Source organism: Eubalaena glacialis, chromosome 1 (genome assembly GCF_028564815.1).
Source record: "Eubalaena glacialis isolate mEubGla1 chromosome 1, mEubGla1.1.hap2.+ XY, whole genome shotgun sequence".
NCBI lineage: Eukaryota > Metazoa > Chordata > Mammalia > Artiodactyla > Balaenidae > Eubalaena > Eubalaena glacialis.
This window is the reverse complement of record NC_083716.1, coordinates 88058759-88077557: the sequence shown is the minus strand read 5'-3', so window position 1 is coordinate 88077557 and position 18799 is coordinate 88058759. Positions and strand designations below refer to the sequence as shown.

The 18799-nt window shown below is 41.1% G+C and overlaps 1 protein-coding gene across 1 annotated transcript in view; it reads right to left on the bottom strand.

Moving 5' to 3' along the window:
• Nucleotides 1-18799, bottom strand: part of PCNX2 (pecanex 2) — a 303741-nt gene that overhangs the window by 106864 nt on the left and 178078 nt on the right. The window lies entirely within an intron of this gene.

Sequence of the window (18799 nt, the reverse complement as noted above, 5' to 3'; positions counted from 1 at the left end):
GGGTCTAGCGCACCACAACTAGCCGGGAGGGTGCACGAGAAAAAGTCTGCAGCTGCCGAAGAGGCAGGAGACTTTTTCTTGCCTCTTTGTTTCGCGGCGTGCAAGGAGAGGGGATTCAGAGCGCCACTTAAACGAACTCCAGAGACGGGCGCGAGCCGCGGCTATCAGCGCGGACCCCAGAGACGGGCATGAGACGCTAAGGCTGCTGCTGCCGCCACCAAACAGCCTGTGGGCAAGCACAGGTCATTCTCCACACCGCCCCTCCCGGGAGCCTGTGCAGCCCGCCACGGCCAGGCTCCCGTAGTCCGGGGACAACTTCCCCGGGAGAGCGCACAGCGCGCCTCAGGCTGCTGCAACGTCACGCCGGCTTCTGCCGCCGCAGGCTCACCCCGCCTCCTCCGTACCGCTCCCTCCCCCCGGCCTGACTGAGCCAGAGCCCCCGAATCAGCTGCTCCTTTAACCCCGTTCTGTCTGGGCGGGGAACAGACGCCCTCAGGGGACCTACATGCAGAGGCGGGTCCAAATCCAAACCTGAACCCCGGGAGCTGTACGAACAAAGAAGAGAAAGGGAAATCTCTCCCAGCAGCCTCAGAAGCAGCGGATTAAAGCTCCACAAACAACTTGATGTGCCTGCATCTGTTGAATACCTGAATAGACAACGAATCATCCCAAATTTAGGAGATGGACTTTGGGAGCAGGATATATTAACTTTTCCCCTTTTCCTTTTTTTTGTGAGTGTAGATGTGTATGCTTCTGGGTGAGATTTTGTCTGTATAGCTTTGCTCTCACCGTTAGTCCTAGGGTTAGGTCCGTCCGTTTTTTTTTTTTTTTTTTTTGGCTTAAAAAAATTTTTTTTTCCCTAATAAATGTTTTCTTAATAATTTTTTCCTTATTTTCTATTTTTAAAAAAATTTTTAATAAGTTTTTTCATATTTTTTATTTTAAAAAATTAAAAAAATTTTTTTAATAAATTTTTTCTAAATAATTTTTTTCTTATTTTTAGTATAAAAAATTAATAAATCTATTTTTAAAAATTAAAAAAATTTTTTTTTCTTAATAAATTTACTCTTAATAATTTTTTTTCTTATTTTTTATTATAATTGCTTTATTTTATTTTATTTTATCCTTTTTTTTTCTTTCTTTCCATTTTTTCTCCCTTTTATTCTGAGCCGTGTGGATGAAAGGCTCTTGGTGCTCCAGCCAGGCATCAGGGCTGTGCCTCTGAGGTGGGAGAGCCAACTTCAGGACACTGGTCCACAAGAGACCTCCCAGCTCCACGTAATACCAAATGGCGAAAATCTCTCACAGATCTCCATCTCAACATCAAGACCCAGCTTCACTCAACGACCAGCAAGCTACAGTGCTGGACACCCTATGCCAAACAACTAGCAAGAGAGGAACACAGCCCCATCCATTAGCAGGGAGGCTGCCTAAAATCATAATAAGGCCACAGACACCCCAAAACACACCACCAGACGTGGACGAACCCACCAGAAAGACAACATCCAGCCTCATCCACCAGAACACAGGCACTAGTTCCCTCCACCGGGAAACCTACACAACCCACTGAACCAACCTTAGCCACTGGGGACGGATACCAAAAACAACGGGAACTACGAGCCTGCAGCCTGTGAAAAGGAGACCCCAAACACAGTAAGATAAGCAAAATGAGAAGACAGAAAAACACACAGCAGATGAAGGAGCAGGGTCAAAACACACCAGACCTAACAAATGAAGAGGAAATAGGTAGTCTACCTGAAAAAGAATTCAGAATAATGATAGTAAGGATGATCCAAAGTCTTGGAAATAGAATAGATAAAATGCAAGAAACATTTAACAAGGACGTAGAAGAACTAAAGAGGAATCAAGAAACGATGACAAGCACAATAAATGAAATTAAAAATACTCTAGATGGGATCAATAGCAGAATAACTGAGGCAGAAGAACGGATAAGTGACCTGGAAGATAAAATGGTGGAAATAACTACTGCAGACCAGAATAAAGAAAAAAGAATGAAAAGAACTGAGGACAGTCTCAGAGACCTCTGGGACAACATTAAACGCACCAACATTCGAATTATAGGGGTCCCAGAAGAAGAAGAGAAAAAGAAAGTGACTGAGAAAATATTTGAAGAGATTATAGTTGAAAACTTCCCTAATATGGGAAAGGAAATAGTTAATCAAGTCCTGGAAGCACAGAGAGTCCCATACAGGATAAATCCAAGGAGAAACACACCAAGACACATATTAATCAAACTATCAAAAATTAAATATAAAGAAAACATATTAAAAGCAGCAAGGGAAAAACAACAGATAACACACAAGGGCATCCCCATAAGGTTAACAGCTGATCTTTCAGCAGAAACGCTGCAAGCCAGAAGGGAGTGGCAGGATATACTTAAAGTGATGAAGGAGAAAAACCTACAACCAAGATTACTCTACCCAGCAAGGATCTCATTCAGATTTGATGGAGAAATTAAAACCTTTACAGACAAGCAAAAGCTGAGAGAGTTCAGCACCACCAAACCAGCTTTACAACAAATGCTAAAGGAACTTCTCTAGGCAAGAAACACAAGAGAAGGAAAACACCTACAATAACAAACCCAAAACATTTAAGAAAATGGGAATAGGAACATACATATCGATAATTACCTTAAATGTAAATGGATTAAATGCTCCCACCAAAAGACACAGACTGGCTGAATGGATACAAAAACAAGACCCATATATATGCTGTCTACAAGAGACCCACTTCAGACCTAGAGACACATACAGACTGAAAGTGAGGGGATGGAAAAAGATATTCCATGCAAATGGAAATCAAAAGAAAGCTGGAGTAGCAATTCTCATATCAGACAAAATAGACTTTAAAATAAAGACAATTACAAGAGACAAAGCCGGACACTATATAATGATCAAGGGATTGATCCAAGAGGAAGGTATAACAATTGTAAATATTTATGCACCCAACATAGGAGCACCTCAATACATAAGGCAAATACTAACAGCCATAAAAGGGGAAATCGACAGTAACACAATCATAGTAGGGGACTTTAACACCCCACTTTCACCAATGGACAGATCATCCAAAATGAAAATAAATAAGGAAACACAAGCTTTAAATGATACATTAAACAAGATGGACTTAATTGATATTTATAGGACATTCCACCCAAAAACAACAGAATACACATTTTTCTCAAGTGCTCATGGAACATTCTCCAGGATAGATCATATCTTGGGTCACAAATCAAGCCTTGGTAAATTTAAAAAAATTGAAATCGTATCAAGTATCTTTTCCGACCACAACGCTATGAGACTAGATATCAATTACAGGAAAAGATCTGTAAAAAATACAAACACATGGAGGCTACACAATACACTACTTAATAACGAAGTGATCACTGAAGAAATCAAAGGGGAAATCAAAAAATACCTAGAAACAAATGACAATGGAGACACGACGATCCAAAACCTATGGGATGCAGCAAAAGCAGTTCTAAGAGGGAAGTTTATAGCAATACAAGCCTACATCAAGAAACAGGAAACATCTCGAATAAACAACCTAACCTTGCACCTAAAGCAATTAGAGAAAGAAGAACAAAAAAACCCCAAAGCTAGCAGAAGGAAAGAAATCATAAAGATCAGATCAGAAATAAATGAAAAAGAAATGAAGGAAACAATAGCAAAAATCAATGAAACTAAAAGCTGGTTCTTTGAGAAGATAAACAAAATTGATAAACCATTAGCCAGACTCATCAAGAGAAAAAAGGAGAAGACTCAAATTAATAGAATTAGAAATGAAAAAGGAGAAGTAGCCACTGACACTGCAGAAATACAAACGATCATAAGAGATTACTACAAGCAACTCTATGCTAATAAACTGGACAACCTGGAAGAAATGGACAGATTCTTAGAAATGCACAACCTGCCGAGACTGAACCAGGAAGAAATAGAAAATATGAACAGACCAATCACAAGCACTGAAATTGAAACTGTGATTAAAAATCTTCCAACACACAAAAGCCCAGGACCAGATGGCTTCACAGGCGAATTCTATCAAACATTTAGAGAAGAGCTAACACCTATCCTTCTCAAACTCTTCCAAAATATTGCAGAGAGAGGAACACTCCCCAACTCATTCTACGAGGTCACCATCACCCTGATACCAAAACCAGGCAAAGATGTCACAAAGAAAGAAAACTACAGGCCAATATCACTGATGAACATAGATGCAAAAATCCTCAACAAAATACTAGCAAACAGAATCCAACAGCACATTAAAAGGATCATACACCATGATCAAGTGGGGTTTATTCCAGGAATGCAAGGATTCTTCAATATACGCAAATCAATCAACGTGATACATCATATTAACAAATTGAAGGAGAAAAACCATATGATCATCTCAATAGATGCAGAGAAAGCTTTCGACAAAATTCAACACCCATTTATGATAAAAGTCCTGCAGAAAGTAGGCATAGAGGGAACTTTCCTCAACATAATAAAGGCCGTATATGACAAACCCACAGCCAACATTGTCCTCAATGGTGAAAAACTGAAACCATTTCCACTAAGATCAGGAACAAGACAAGGTTGCCCACTCTCACCACTATTATTCAACATAGTTTTGGAAGTGTTAGCCACAGCAATCAGAGACGAAAAAGAAATAAAAGGAATCCAAATCGGAAAAGAAGAAGTAAAGCTGTCACTGTTTGCAGATGACATGATACTATACATAGAGAATCCAAAAGATGCTACCAGAAAACTACTAGAGCTAATCAATGAATTTGGTAAAGTAGCAGGATACAAAATTAATGCACAGAAATCTCTTGCATTCCTGTATACTAATGATGAAAAATCTGAAAGTGAAATTAAGAAAACACTCCCGTTTACCATTGCAACAAAAAGAATAAAATACCTAGGAATAAACCTACCTAAGGAGACAAAAGACCTGTATGCAGAAAATTATAGGACACTGATGAAAGAAATTAAAGATGATACAAATAGATGGAGAGATATACCATGTTCTTGGATTGGAAGAATCAACATTGTGAAAATGACTCTGCTACCCAAAGCAATCTACAGATTCAATGCAATCCCTATCAAACTACCACTGGCATTTTTCACAGAACTAGAACAAAAAATTGCACAATTTGTATGGAAACACAAAAGACCCCAACAGCCAAAACAATCTTGAGAAAAACGGAGCTGGAGGAATCAGACTCCCTGACTTCAGACTATATTACAAAGCTACAGTAATCAAGACAGTTTGGTACTGGCACAAAAACAGAAATATAGATCAATGGAACAGGATAGAAAGCCAAGAGATAAGCCCACGCACATATGGTCACCTTATCTTTGATAAAGGAGGCAAGCATATACAGTGGAGAAAAGACAGCCTCTTCAATAAGTGGTGCTGGGAAAATTGGACAGGTACATGTAAAAGTATGAAATTAGAACACTCCCTAACACCATACACAAAAATAAACTCAAAATGGATTAAAGACCTAAGTGTAAGGCCAGACACTATCAAACTCTTAGAGGAAAACATAGGCAGAACACTGTATGACATAAGTCACAGCAAGATCCTTTTTGACCCAGGTCCTAGAGAAATGGAAATAAAAACACAAATAAACAAATGGGACCTAATGAAACTTAAAAGCTTTTGCACAGCAAAGGAAACCATAAACAAGACCAAAAGACAACCCTCAGAATGGGAGAAAATATTTGCAAATGAAGCAACGGACAAAGGATTAATCTCCAAGATTTACAAGCAGCTCATGCAGCTCAATAACAAAAACACAAACAACCCAATCCAAAAATGGGCAGAAGACCTAAATAGACATTTCTCCAAAGAAGAGATACAGATTGCCAACAGACACATGAAAGAATGCTCAACATCATTAATCATTAGAGAAATGCAAATCAAAACTACAATGAGGTATCATCTCACACCGGTCAGAATGGCCATCATCAAAAAATCTAGAAACAATAAATGCTGGAGAGGGTGTGGAGAAAAGGGAACACTCTTGCACTGTTGGTGGGAATGTAAATTGATACAGCCACTATGGAGAACAGTATGGAGGTTCCTTAAAAAACTAAAAATAGAACTACCATATGACCCAGCAATCCCACTACTGGGCATATACCCTGAGAAAACCATAATTCACAAAGAGTCATGTACCAAAATATTCATTGCAGCTCTGTTTACAATAGCCAGGACATGGAAGCAACCTAGGTGTCCATCATCGGATGAATGGATAAAGAAGATGTGGCACATATATACAATGGAATATTACTCAGCCATAAAAAGAAATGAAATGGAGGTGTTTGTAATGAGGTGGATGGAGTTAGAGTCTGTCATACAGAGTGAAGTAAGTCAGAAAGAGAAAAACAAATACAGTACGCTAACACATATATATGGAATCTAAGGGAAAAAAAAAAAAAGAGGTCATGAAGAACCTAGTGGCAAGATGGGAATAAAGACACAGACCTACTAGAGAATGGACTTGAGGATATGGGGAGGGGGAGGGGTGAGATGTGACAGGGTGAGAGAGTGTCATGGACATATATACACTACCAAATGTAAAATAGATAACTAGTGGGAAGCAGCCGCATAGCACAGGGAGATCAGCTCGGTGCTTTGTGACCACCTAGAGGGGTGGGATAGGGAGGGTGGGAGGGAGGGAGATGCAAGAGGGAAGAGATATGGCAACATATGTATATGTGTAACTGATTCACTTTGTTGTAAAGCAGAAGCTAGCACACCATTGTAAAGCAATTATACTTCAATAAACATGTTTAAAAAAAAAAAAAAAGAAAACATTACTGAGTATCCAAGAGATATATAACAATATCAAACTAACATATGTATATTTTGAACCTCAGAAAGAGAGGACAGGACAAAGAAATGTTTGAAGATATAATGGGCAAGAAATTTCCAAAATAATGACAGACACCAAGCCACAGACTCAAGAAGGTCAGATAACACCAAGGAAGATAAATACCCAAACAAACAATTGAATAAACAAACAAATAACAACAACAAAACCTACCGAACACTAGGCATATAATAATCAGATTGCTAAAAACAAAAGACAAAGAGAAAATCTTGAAGGCAGCCCCCCAAAAAGGCACATTACACAGAGAAGAACAAAAGTAAAATTACAGAAGACTTTCTGTAAGCCAGAAGATGATGAAGAGACATTTTTAAAGTGCTAAAAGGGGGTGGGGGCAGGAACTGTCAATATAGAATTCTATACCCAGTGAAAATATCTTTCAAAAATGAGAGAGAAATACTTTCTTGGGCAAACAAAACTGACAGAATTCACTGACAATAGACCTATACTACAGAAATTGTTCAGGAAGTTCAGGCAGAAGAAAGACGATACAGGTGGGAAATTTGGATCTACACAAAGAAACAGAGCATCAGAAATGAAAGGTGACAATAAATCATTTTTTCTTATTTTCAAATGCCCTAGAAGAGCAATGTTGCTCTAAAGCAAAAATAGTAACAGCGTATTATGTGTTTTCAGCATATGTTAAAATAAAGTATATGACAATAACACCAAGGATGCCAGGGAGGAAACTGCTGAAATTCCTTACACTAGACAAGCAATGGTATAATATAATTTGAAGGTAGATTCTGCTGAATTTAAGTTTTATATTCTTAATATAATTGCAATGACTTTAAAAAAAGAGGCATAAATAATACGTTAGTAGAAGAAATAAAATAGAATTAAAAAGTAGTTCAAAGTTTTTCCTGCTACTCTTCCCTTTACTGCCCTAATTAGTTGCTCCTTCTGGAGACCCCCATAATATTTGGCTTATAACTTCTTACCACATAGAAAGTAGTATAGCATCCTGGTTATAAGACGAAGCTTTGGAGTTAGACCTAGGTTCTCATCTCAGCTCTGCCTCTCACTACTTGTGTGATCTTGGACAAGTTTTACTCCTGTGAGCCTTAGTTCTCTCATCTGCAGAGTAACTATGGTAATGGTACCTATCTCAGAAACTGATTGTGAAGAGTCGATGAAATAATCCATGTTAGGTTTTTAGCTCAGGACCAAACATATAATAAGCGCTCGATAAATATAGATTATTTTATTTATTGCCCTTATGACACTGTTTCAAAAGTAGTTTTTATGTTTTTCTCTCCCACATCTTCCATTGAAGAGTATGCTCATTGTTACCGATACTGTATTAGTTATAGTCGTACAGTTATCTTCTAGCAGGTAAGTAATATAGGCACGTAGTGGATGCAAGTGCAGTAAGTGTTCTTCAGAAAGTGAAACAATGAGTAAAAGAAGGTCTCAAGTGTCTTACTAACTCAACTCATAGGCTAGTAGTGGACATGGGGGTCAATGGAATTTTTCTTGCTACTTCCTGATTCTTATTTACATGCCAGATCTTTGCAATTGCCAGATTTTCCTGACGAAGGTGGTATTTCCCCTTTTTCTCTCGATGGATATTTTAAAATAGTAACCATCTCAGTGTCACTGACTGCCTTTCTGCAACTGAGGCAGAAGCACCATGGTTTGGTCCACTCAGAGTACTTCCACAACTGGTAGCAAAAGGAAAGAAGGAATGAGAAAGTCTATGACCTCGAAGATCTTGTCTGAAATATGAACCCCTGGTAAAGGACACTGTTTGGAATCTCCAGGTTCATGTCTGTAAATCCTGTAGAACCGGAAGCCTCCACTCAGTTAAGGAGAGCAAATGCCAGTTGTTAGCCTTGTCAGGAAGATGTCGCCCTGGCTTGTAACGAAATCGAGCTCTGTCTTCAGGAAGTCCTTTAAGGAGGGCTTCCTCATTGCTGAGAAAGGAAGGTTTTCAAATTCTTTCAGTGAAGAGGGTCTAGATTTATCACTTCTACTAAATTCCCTGAAGCCACTCATGTAGCTTTTGTGTGCCTCAAACACACACCACTGCCCTCTTCTCTGAAGATTCATCAGCAGTGGCCCTTCGATTCTACAGAGAAAGCTGTAGACTTTTTAAAAAATGAGAGCCCATAAAAACTTCTTTGACATATTAGCAGGGGCACACAGGACCATGCTGCTGTTTGAACAACATGACTAAATCCATGTATTTATTATTCTATACTTTGGCATGAGAAAAAAGGAAACATCAAGAAAAAAAAAAAAGATATAACTCTTGCATACCAGCCTTGATGTCCTAAATGGGAAGGAAAAACAGATCCTTACTTTGAAGGCTGAGATGCAGAGAAGCTGCTAGCATTCACTTCAGGCCTCCGTCCCTTCCCAGGAGATGAATTACAGTAACTTGCATGGTTTGAGTTAAGGGAAACCCATGGCCCTGGTATGTGGGTGTTGTCCTGGGGAGTGGAAGACAAGGAAGTTGATGAGTTAGGCTATAAATCTTGACTAAAGGATGCTTGGGGCTGTTCAGGCACTTCTCAGCTGTTACATGACACAGTTAAAAGTGGCGTCACAGCGGTGGCTACATGCCGTGAGCTGGCCAATTGGATGGCATCAGCTTGTCACCACTGGGGTAGATCTGCAGCTAGAAGCAGATTGTGTTTTCCCCTCTGAGTTTTGCAAAAGGGGCTCGGCTGATTACAGAGCACAGAACAACACACTCACAGCGGAAGAGCCAGCTCTGCTGGCCATGTTTTAAGTCCTCCACTGTGAACGGGACAGCAGGCAGCAGTGAGGCAGCCAAACAAGATTTATGAGAAGCCAAGAAAATCAAAACACACACCATGGAAAGCCCAAGGAGGGAACGCTAAGTGACCCGTATGCTCAATCTAAAACCACCCCTCCCCCCATGGGCTCCCCTGTCCCTGCTGTGAATCATCATCTCTCTAGGATAATAAAACATCATCCAACCACCACATCCAAGCTCAGACTTCATTTCTCACAAACCAGTTTTTCCATCTTTCAACTGAATTTAATTAATATGAATTGAATTAGGGTGACCTAATCCTAACCCTAACCCTAACCAGGACCCTGCATTTTGTTGGATGTTGCAGCAGGTAGGCAATAAATAAGCACACCCGTGGTCCCACCATTCGAGGAGCTTCCAGTCTTCTCGGGAACACAGACACACTGGAATGTGTTCTTCGTTTCTGGACAGAGTGCAGAGCCTGTGAAATTTTTCTCCTACACTGTCCTGGTGGCAACTACAAGTGAACATGGGTCCCTGAGAGCCTGGAAGGTATGCTAGGTTCCTGCAGTGGTTTTGTGAACCTTCTGCAGGCCAGTTTTTACGCCTGGGCTTGGGCAGACTGGGAATAGGATCAAGTTCAAGTATGGCTCTGTGAGTGAGTGACTTCGGGTAAGTTTCTAACCTGTCCATGCAAAACAGCACCACTGAACATTCCACAGAGGCTTATTGTTTTCCCACGGTGTTCTGGAAATTAGGACATATCAGTAAACAGACAAAGATCTCTGTCCTCATGGAACTCACAATCTGGTGGGAGAGACAATCAAATGAAAAAAAACAAGTCAAGGAGAGAGTGTGTTAGAAGGTGATGACGGCACAGCAGAAAGGTAATACAGTGCAATGTGAAAAGATGGGGAAGCTGGGTGGAGGGCAGAGAAGGGGCAAGTTGCAATATGAAAACTGGGTGGTCAGGGTAGGGCTGACTGAGCAGGTCAAATCTGAGCAAAGCCTTGAAAGAGCTGATGGAGTGAGGGAGTGGGTTTTATCTAGTAGAGAGAAAACTGTGAGACAACCTTACTGAAAATTCCAGAACTATGAAAAAGGTCAATAAACTTGATAAGTCCATTCTTCAACTCAGTGAGGGAAAGGGACCTACAAATAAACTGAAAATGGAAAATGGAGCCTCTGCCAACATTACTGAACCAAAAAGATAATGGAGAGATGTTACATCCACCACTTAATTTCAGGATAGGAACTAGCCCACATCACGACCCTGTGGAGGAGGTGGGCACAGATGTCACCCTCTGAAAACTCAGAGGGGGGCAGAGGGAAGCCATGCGAAGGTGAATGGCCCCATAGAAAATAACTTTTGCTGTCCATAATTTCCTGGCTGGAGATGCCTAAGAACTCAATTCTTGTATTAAGTGTCAAGCCCTGCATTTCAAACCTAGAGATGGTGGCATTAAGTAAACATTGTACTGTGGCCCTTCACATCACACATATATGGCATGTTTATTCCTGGCAAGGGCAGTGGACTAAACCTTTTAAACATAACGAGAATGGCATGTCTAAAGCCATCCACCTCTTCTAAGCTGATAAAACATTAACAGCCTGAAAGTGGTTGTGACTGCAGAATTTTCCCTTAAATACAGCTCCACTGAATAGCGTACTATAAAGCTCCCCCAAATACCCACATTTAAATACACTGACCTGTGGTCAATGAATATACTTGGTCATTTACAAACAGACACGGAGGGCCCACTCTACCAAGGGCACTTTGACCTCTGTGAAGCTGCCGATATTGTTGACCACTCCCTCCTTCTTGAAGCCATTTCTTTTCTTTCTTCCTATTTTACTGTACTTTACCTTGTCTCATGAGTCACTTTTCCTCCTCCTCTACCTGGGTCTTAAATGCTGGCCATCCTTGTTGGAAGCAACATGTCTTTTGGAAGGATTCTCTATGGAGACCCTATCATGTACATCTTGTCCACCCAACAGTTCCTATCACAGGAATCTGCGTTCCTGAAACACTCATGCGCACCAGCGTCTGACACTTCTGGTCTGCCCTCCCTTTCTTCCCTCTCTGACCCGCTGTCCCTATAGTGTGGTTAGACAAGAGCCAGGCCTCATTGACTAGAGGGCTTGTGTCTCTCTTGCCTAGTTCCTCAATGGACACATGACACAAAAGGAGTCAATGAGATGCTCCCCAGGACTTCAGCTAAAACCATCAGGAAAGATACTTTCTCTTCTTTCTGGGATTATTAGCTGGAGGGAGTCTATACATATAGAACCAATCTAAGAATGAAGCCAGCAGAGGAGAGAAGGAGAAATAAACACAGAATTTCGATGCCATCGTTTAAGCCTCTGAATCATCCCATCAGTTATGTGAACCGTTAAATCCCCCTTTTTCATTAAGCCAGTTTCATTTGGGTTTCTGGAGTTTGTAAACACAGAAATCCCAGCTATCACAGGAAAAAAAATTGGAAACAAACTAAATGTTTATCAGTAGGGGAATGACTAGTCAAATTATTACTATGGAATACTATGCAGGTGTCAAAAGGAAGAGGCAATATTACATGTACTGTCGTGGAAGTTCTCTAAGATATTTTTAAGCAAAAAAGGAAGTAAACGTGTAAAGAATGACCTATTAATATTTTACGTTTTGTGTGTGTATGGGGGGTGTGTGTGTGTGTGAGTGTGTGTGTGAATACATAGGAAAACAGAGTAGAAGGAATTATTCTGTAATAGTTACAATGGTTATCATTAGGGAGAGAAAGGGGTTAAGGAGTGAGGGGTGTGTATAAAGATGGACTTTCTCTGTATTTTCCATTGTGTTTCTAACTTTATTAAACTGATCCTACATTTATAGCACTTATGTAAAGTAAAATATTTAAATGGGAAAACATCCTGTCCCTAGGTCTTTACGTTGGTCCCTGTCACGTCTCATTCCACAATTCAACACATCTAAAACCGACATTTTTCCCCCAAAATGTCTTTTTTTCCTGGCCCTCATTAATGACACCACCGAGTCACTGGAGGACGCGACGTGAGAGCTCTCCCAGACGTGGCTCTTCCTCCTATACTCCACTTCCCCACAGCACCCTCACAGTCACTAAATGTTATCAGCTCTACCTCCTAAACACCTCCTAGATTTGTCCCTTCTCATCGTGGCTCTGTGGCCATCATTCACACAGCTTTATGTAAAAACCACCTCACCCATTAATTTTAATTTCATAAATGGTAAAAGTGCTAGCTCCCACGTTGAACTAATGGCCTGTAGAATTTCACAGGTAACACATTCTGGAAATGCTGGCAGAATGATCCTCTGGCGGGATTATTTCAAGTCCTGCTTCTCCAACTAAAAATTACTAAAAATTTCAAGACAAGATGGTTTCTGAGAACTTTTTCAGGACCAGTGGGAGAGCGTGAAACCTTTGTCACCTTGGTTCCTGTCACGACCACATATTCTTACTTGGAGCATGTCTTACTGTCCCCCAAAGACCCAGGCATATCAGAAATGTTACAAGTTCATTACATTAGTTGGTTCTTAAAAGAGAAGAATGACTGATGGTGACAGCTAGGACCTGGGACCTGGGACCTGGGACCCTTTGCTGCAGGGTTTGCACCTGGACAAACATCCCCTCGAGCAACAAAATACAAAGAAACTATAAGAGACTAAACAATAACTGCGTGCATAGGCAGTTGGGGCAAATTCTGTACAACAAGATATGAAGAGACCAAAAAGCCCAACTACCACTTCTGAAGAGCCGGGAGCAAAATCAAGGTACTGCGCGGGATCCCTGCACACAGCACCACCTAAGGGGTGGGCAAATCACCTAAGCCACCCCTCCTGCCCGAGCCCTGGACCTGCCCCTACCCTCACCCCATGTAAGGAACCAGCTCGCCCCACCCCCCTGAGGGAGTGAACAAGCAAGGGAACCTGTTGTTTGTTCTCGCTCCCCCCTGCTGTAGCAGAGGCCCCAGCGAAGCCTTGCCTGAATTTCCTGTCCGGCCTCCGATCAATTTCTATTGACTAAGGAGGCCAAGAACCCTGGTCCGTAACGATGGGGCAGAAGAGAGAGAGGAAAGGGATTGAGAGGCTGAGGGAGGGAGGACGGATGGGCCTGACTCCTTAAAGGTGCTGAGTCGCATGGGGTGTGTGGTTGGAGCATCACGCGTCTCAGGATGGGATCTGCAGGGATGCTTCTTTCCCTCTGCCTCCCCCCAGCCCCCAGCCTAGCCACTAGGAATGTCCCACCCTTTGTGTCAATGCATGGGCTGCACTAAATCCTTCCTATTGTGCTCTGGCCCAGAACTCATGACGTCCCGTCTTTCTCTAGATCTGGCACACTGAGGAGACCAGCCAACATTCATCTTCCAGACCTCAGGGGGGATTCACGGATTCGGGGAGGGAGAGAATAACACACAGGCAGGCCCTCTGGAAGCCATCTATTTCATCTTCTGGACCTCGGTGCTTTGATCTCACTCCACAGATCATCTCTCTGTAATCTCATCCTGTCTTTCTTTCCACCCATAAAGCCTGAAGGATTAGGGGCAACTGACATAGCAATAATAATGAGTCCACTATTCACGCAGCTCCTTTCTCCCAAGGAAGCTGCAGCCCTTCCAAGGTCTCTGCATTCATCTTGCAGCCCTTCTGTGAGGTGGGCTGCCAGGATAACAATGGTTTTGCTATTTAGCAGAATAGGGGCCAGGCTGGGGAAAGAGCTTAGGGATTTGGTAACGATAAATGAGAGGACATGTCAAAAGCAGGACTCTGATGAATCTACTGAACAAACAAAATTTCATATCATGCAATGAACACCCCTAAAGAGCAGTATTCCCTCACAAACAATATTGGAGGTTTCTACGCAAATCAATCAATGTGATACACCATATTAACAAATTGAAGGAGAAAGACCATATGATCATCTCAATAGATGCAGAAAAACCTTTTGACAAAATTCAACACCCATTTATGATAAAAACCCTCCAGAAAGTGGGCAAAGAGGGAACTTACCTCAACATAATAAAGGTCATATATGACAAGCCCACAGCCAACATTGTTCTCAGTGGTGAAAAACTGAAACCATTTCCTGTAAGATCAGGAACAGGACAAGGTTGTCCACTCTCACCACTATTATTCAACATAGTTTTAGAAGTTTTAGCCACAGCAATCAGAGAAGAAAAAGAAATGAAAGGAATCCAAATCAGAAAAGAAGAAGTAAAGCTGTCACTGTTTGCAGATGACGTGATACTATGCATAGAGAATCCTAAAGACGCTACCAGAAAACTACTAGAGCTCATCAATGAATTTGGTAAAGTAGCAGGATACAAAACTAATGCACAGAAATCTCTTGCATTCCTATACACTAATGATGAAAAATCTGAAAGAGAAATTAAGGAAACACTTCCATTTACCATTGCAACAAAAAGAATAAAATACCTAGGAATAAACCTACCTAGGGAGACAAAAGACCTGTATGCAGAAAACTGTAAGACACTGATGAAAGAAATTAAAGATGATACAAATAGATGGAGAGATATACCATGTTCTTGGGTTGGAAGATTCAACATTGTGAAAATGACTATACTACCCAAAGCAATCTACAGATTGAATGCAATCCCTATCAAACTACCAATGGCATTTTTCACAGAACTAGAACAAAAAATTTCACAATTTGTATGGAAACACAAAAGACCTCAGTAGCCAAAGCAATCTTGAGAAAGAAAAACAGAGCTGGAGGAATCAGGCTCCCAGACTTCAGACTATACTACAAAGCTACAGTAATCAAGACAGTATGGTACTGGCACAAAAACAGAAACATAGATCAATGGAACAGGATAGAAAGCCCAGAGATAAACCCATGCACATATGGTCAACTTATTTTTGATAAAGGAGACAAGAATATACAATGGAGAAAAGACAGCCTCTTCAATAAGTGGTGCTGGGAAACCTGGACAGCTACATGTAAAAGAATGAAATTAGAACACTCCCTAATACCATACACAAAAATAAACTCAAAATGGATTAAAGACCTAAATGTATGGCCAGACACTATAAAACTCTTAAGAGGAAAACATAGGCAGAACCCTCTATGACAAAAATCACAGCAAGATCCTTTTTGACCCACCTCCTAGAGAAATGTAAATAAAAACAAAAATAAACAAATGGGACCTAATGAAACTTAAAAGCTTTTGCACAGCAAAGGAAAACATAAACAAGACGAAAAGACAACCCTCAGAGTGGGAGAAAATATTTGAAAATGAAGCAACTGACAAAGAACTAATCTCCAAAATATACAAGCAGCTCATGCAGCTCGATATCAAAAAAACAAACAACCCAATCCAAAAATGGGCAGAAGACCTAAATAGACATTTCTCCAAAGAAGATATACTTTGCCAACAAACACATGAAAGGATGCTCAACATCACTAATCATTAGAGAAATGCAAATCAAAACTACAATGAGGTATCACCTCACTCCAGTCAGAATGGCCATCATCAAAAAATCTACAAACAATAAATGCTGGAGAGGGTGTGGAGAAAAGGGAACCCTCTTGCACTGTTGGTGGGAATGTAAATTGATACAGTCACTATGGAGAACAGTATGGAGATTCTTTTAAAAACTAAAAGTAGAACTACCATACGACCCAGCAATCCCACTCCTGGGCATATACCCTGAGAAAACCATAATTCAAATAGAGTCATGTACCACAATGTTCACTGCAGCTCTATTTACAATATCCAGCACATGGAAGCAACCTAAGTGTCCATCAACAGATGAATGGATAAAGAAGATGTGGCACGTATATACAATGGAATATTACTTAGCCATAAAAAGAAACGAAATTGAGTTATTTTTAGTGAGGTGGATGGACCTAGAGTCTGTCATACAGAGTGAAGTAAGTCAGAAAGAGAAAAACAAATACCCCATGCTAACACATATATATGGAATCTAAAAAAAAAAAATGGTTCTGAAGAACCTAGGGGCAGAACAGGAATAAAGACGCAGACATAGAGAGTGGACTTGAGGACACGGGGAGGGAGAAGGGTAAGCTGGGACGAAGTGAGAGAGTGGCATGGACATATATACACTACCAAATGTAAAATAGATAGCTAGTGGGAAGCAGCCGCATAGCACAGGGAGATCAGCTCGGTGCTTTGTGACCACGTAGAGGGGTGGGATAGGGAGGGTGGGAGGGAGATGCAAGAGGGAGGAGATATGGGGATATATGTGTATATATAGCTGATTCACTTTTTTATACAGCAGAAACTAACACACCATTGTAAAGCAATTATACTCCAATAAAGAGGTTAAAAATATTGGAGGTCTAGAAAGCCTCTAGGAAATAAGTTAATAGAGACAATTTTTTAAAAGATGTCTTAAAATGAGGAGAATAAACAGGAAGCAGCAGTTGGGGTAAGCAGGCAGGATCTTTACAAGAAACATTAACAGTCACCTTCCTCATGGCCACCATTTTCTGTCTACCGGCTTTTCTTTCCCGGAAGACCTCAAATGCTGTCTCTTTCTTTAACTGTATTTTTTTGTCGGAATCAGATCTTGTTTCTCATTCCAGAAAATGTCCTGCTACCAGCTCTGTCAAGATGAAGAGTGAGCAGGCATAGCCGGAGTCAGGGGTGTGTCAGGACTGACTTGCTATACAGTAGGCTGATTTTTTTTAGCTTTTGTCTCACTTGTTGTTGTTGTTGTTGTTTTCTTTTAGACTCAGCTATTTTTCCCAGTCTAAAAGCCGACTATTCAAATGACACGTGCTAATGCTCTCTCAATCAGGGGAAAAAGGAACACTGTCACACTGGTTCTGCCTGAAATTTTTAGTGTTTTCACTGGTGCTTCAAAAAGATGATGGCAGGCTTCCCTGGTGGCGCAGTGGTTGAGAATCTGCCTGCCAATGCAGGGGACACGGGTTCGAGCCCTGGTCTGGGAAGATCCCATATGCCGTGGAGCAACTGGGCCCGTGAGCCACAACTACTGAGCCTGCACGTCTGGAGCCTGTGCTCTCCAACAAGAGAGGCCATGATAGTGAGAGGCCTGCGCACCGCAATGAAGAGTGGCCCCCGCTTGCCGCAACTGGAGAAAGCCCTCGCACAGAAACGAAGACCCAACACAGACAAAAAGAGAATAAATAAATAAATAAATAATTTTTTTTTAAAAAGATGATGGCAAGTGAAACTCAAATGCCTGTAGCACTGAGTTTTTATGGATTTAGTTTCAGACTATGTCCCATTGGGTCCCACCCTGCTCATTACGCTCAGGACGGTACAAAGTGCCCTCGTCGCCAGGAAGAATGAACAACAGCTCTGCATAAATCCTTCCTCTGCGTCCAGCAAGGCTCTTGATCTGGACACCTGCACCCACCAGACGTCTCAGCAGTGGCTGGCTCCCAGCTGACCGGCAGGCAGCTCAGTGGGGAGGCTGCCTGCCCTCCAGCACATGAAAATCCCTGTTCTATTGCAATGTGGAATCACTTAGAAGACTCATTTCATTCACCCCTCTCTGCTCTGCTTTTGTTCACCTGGCACTTTTCACTTACACAGGATGCTACTGACACGGACGGTTCACTGCAGAGAAGCAGCCGCACTCCTTCACGTCCTAAACAGGGTGTAACTTCTCTTTTTCTACTTAAAATGGCTTTAAAAGTCCTGCCTCATATTTGGAAAGCACACGCTACTTAAAAACTTCTTTCCTACTTACGTTGATCAATCCTCTTGACGCCTAAGTGAGACTGGCATCATTATTTTCAATTTTACAAGAGACAACGTTTCAGAAAGGGATATAAATATTACCAGGTCAACATGTAAATAATGCCAGAGTTAGGAATTCAACCTGTTCCAGTCAATTTTGCATCTGACAATAAGCTTTTACCACTGTGAGTAGTAAAATAATTTATAACTTCATCAATGCTTTCAAGATCATGGGAGACAATTTTACATTTATTATGTGAGATCGCGGACATTTAGACATAATGAAGGAAAACAGATTATGGAAGCCTGTGATCTGAATCACCAGAAAAATGGGATAAACTTATCACGACCAAACAGAACTCAGACAAACCGAAAACAAATCTTTGTGGGTAAAAGACCAAAGCCAGAGCTTGGGCATAAGATGGGAAAACAGGGGAGGGCTGCTGAAGTAATATGACAATTATAAT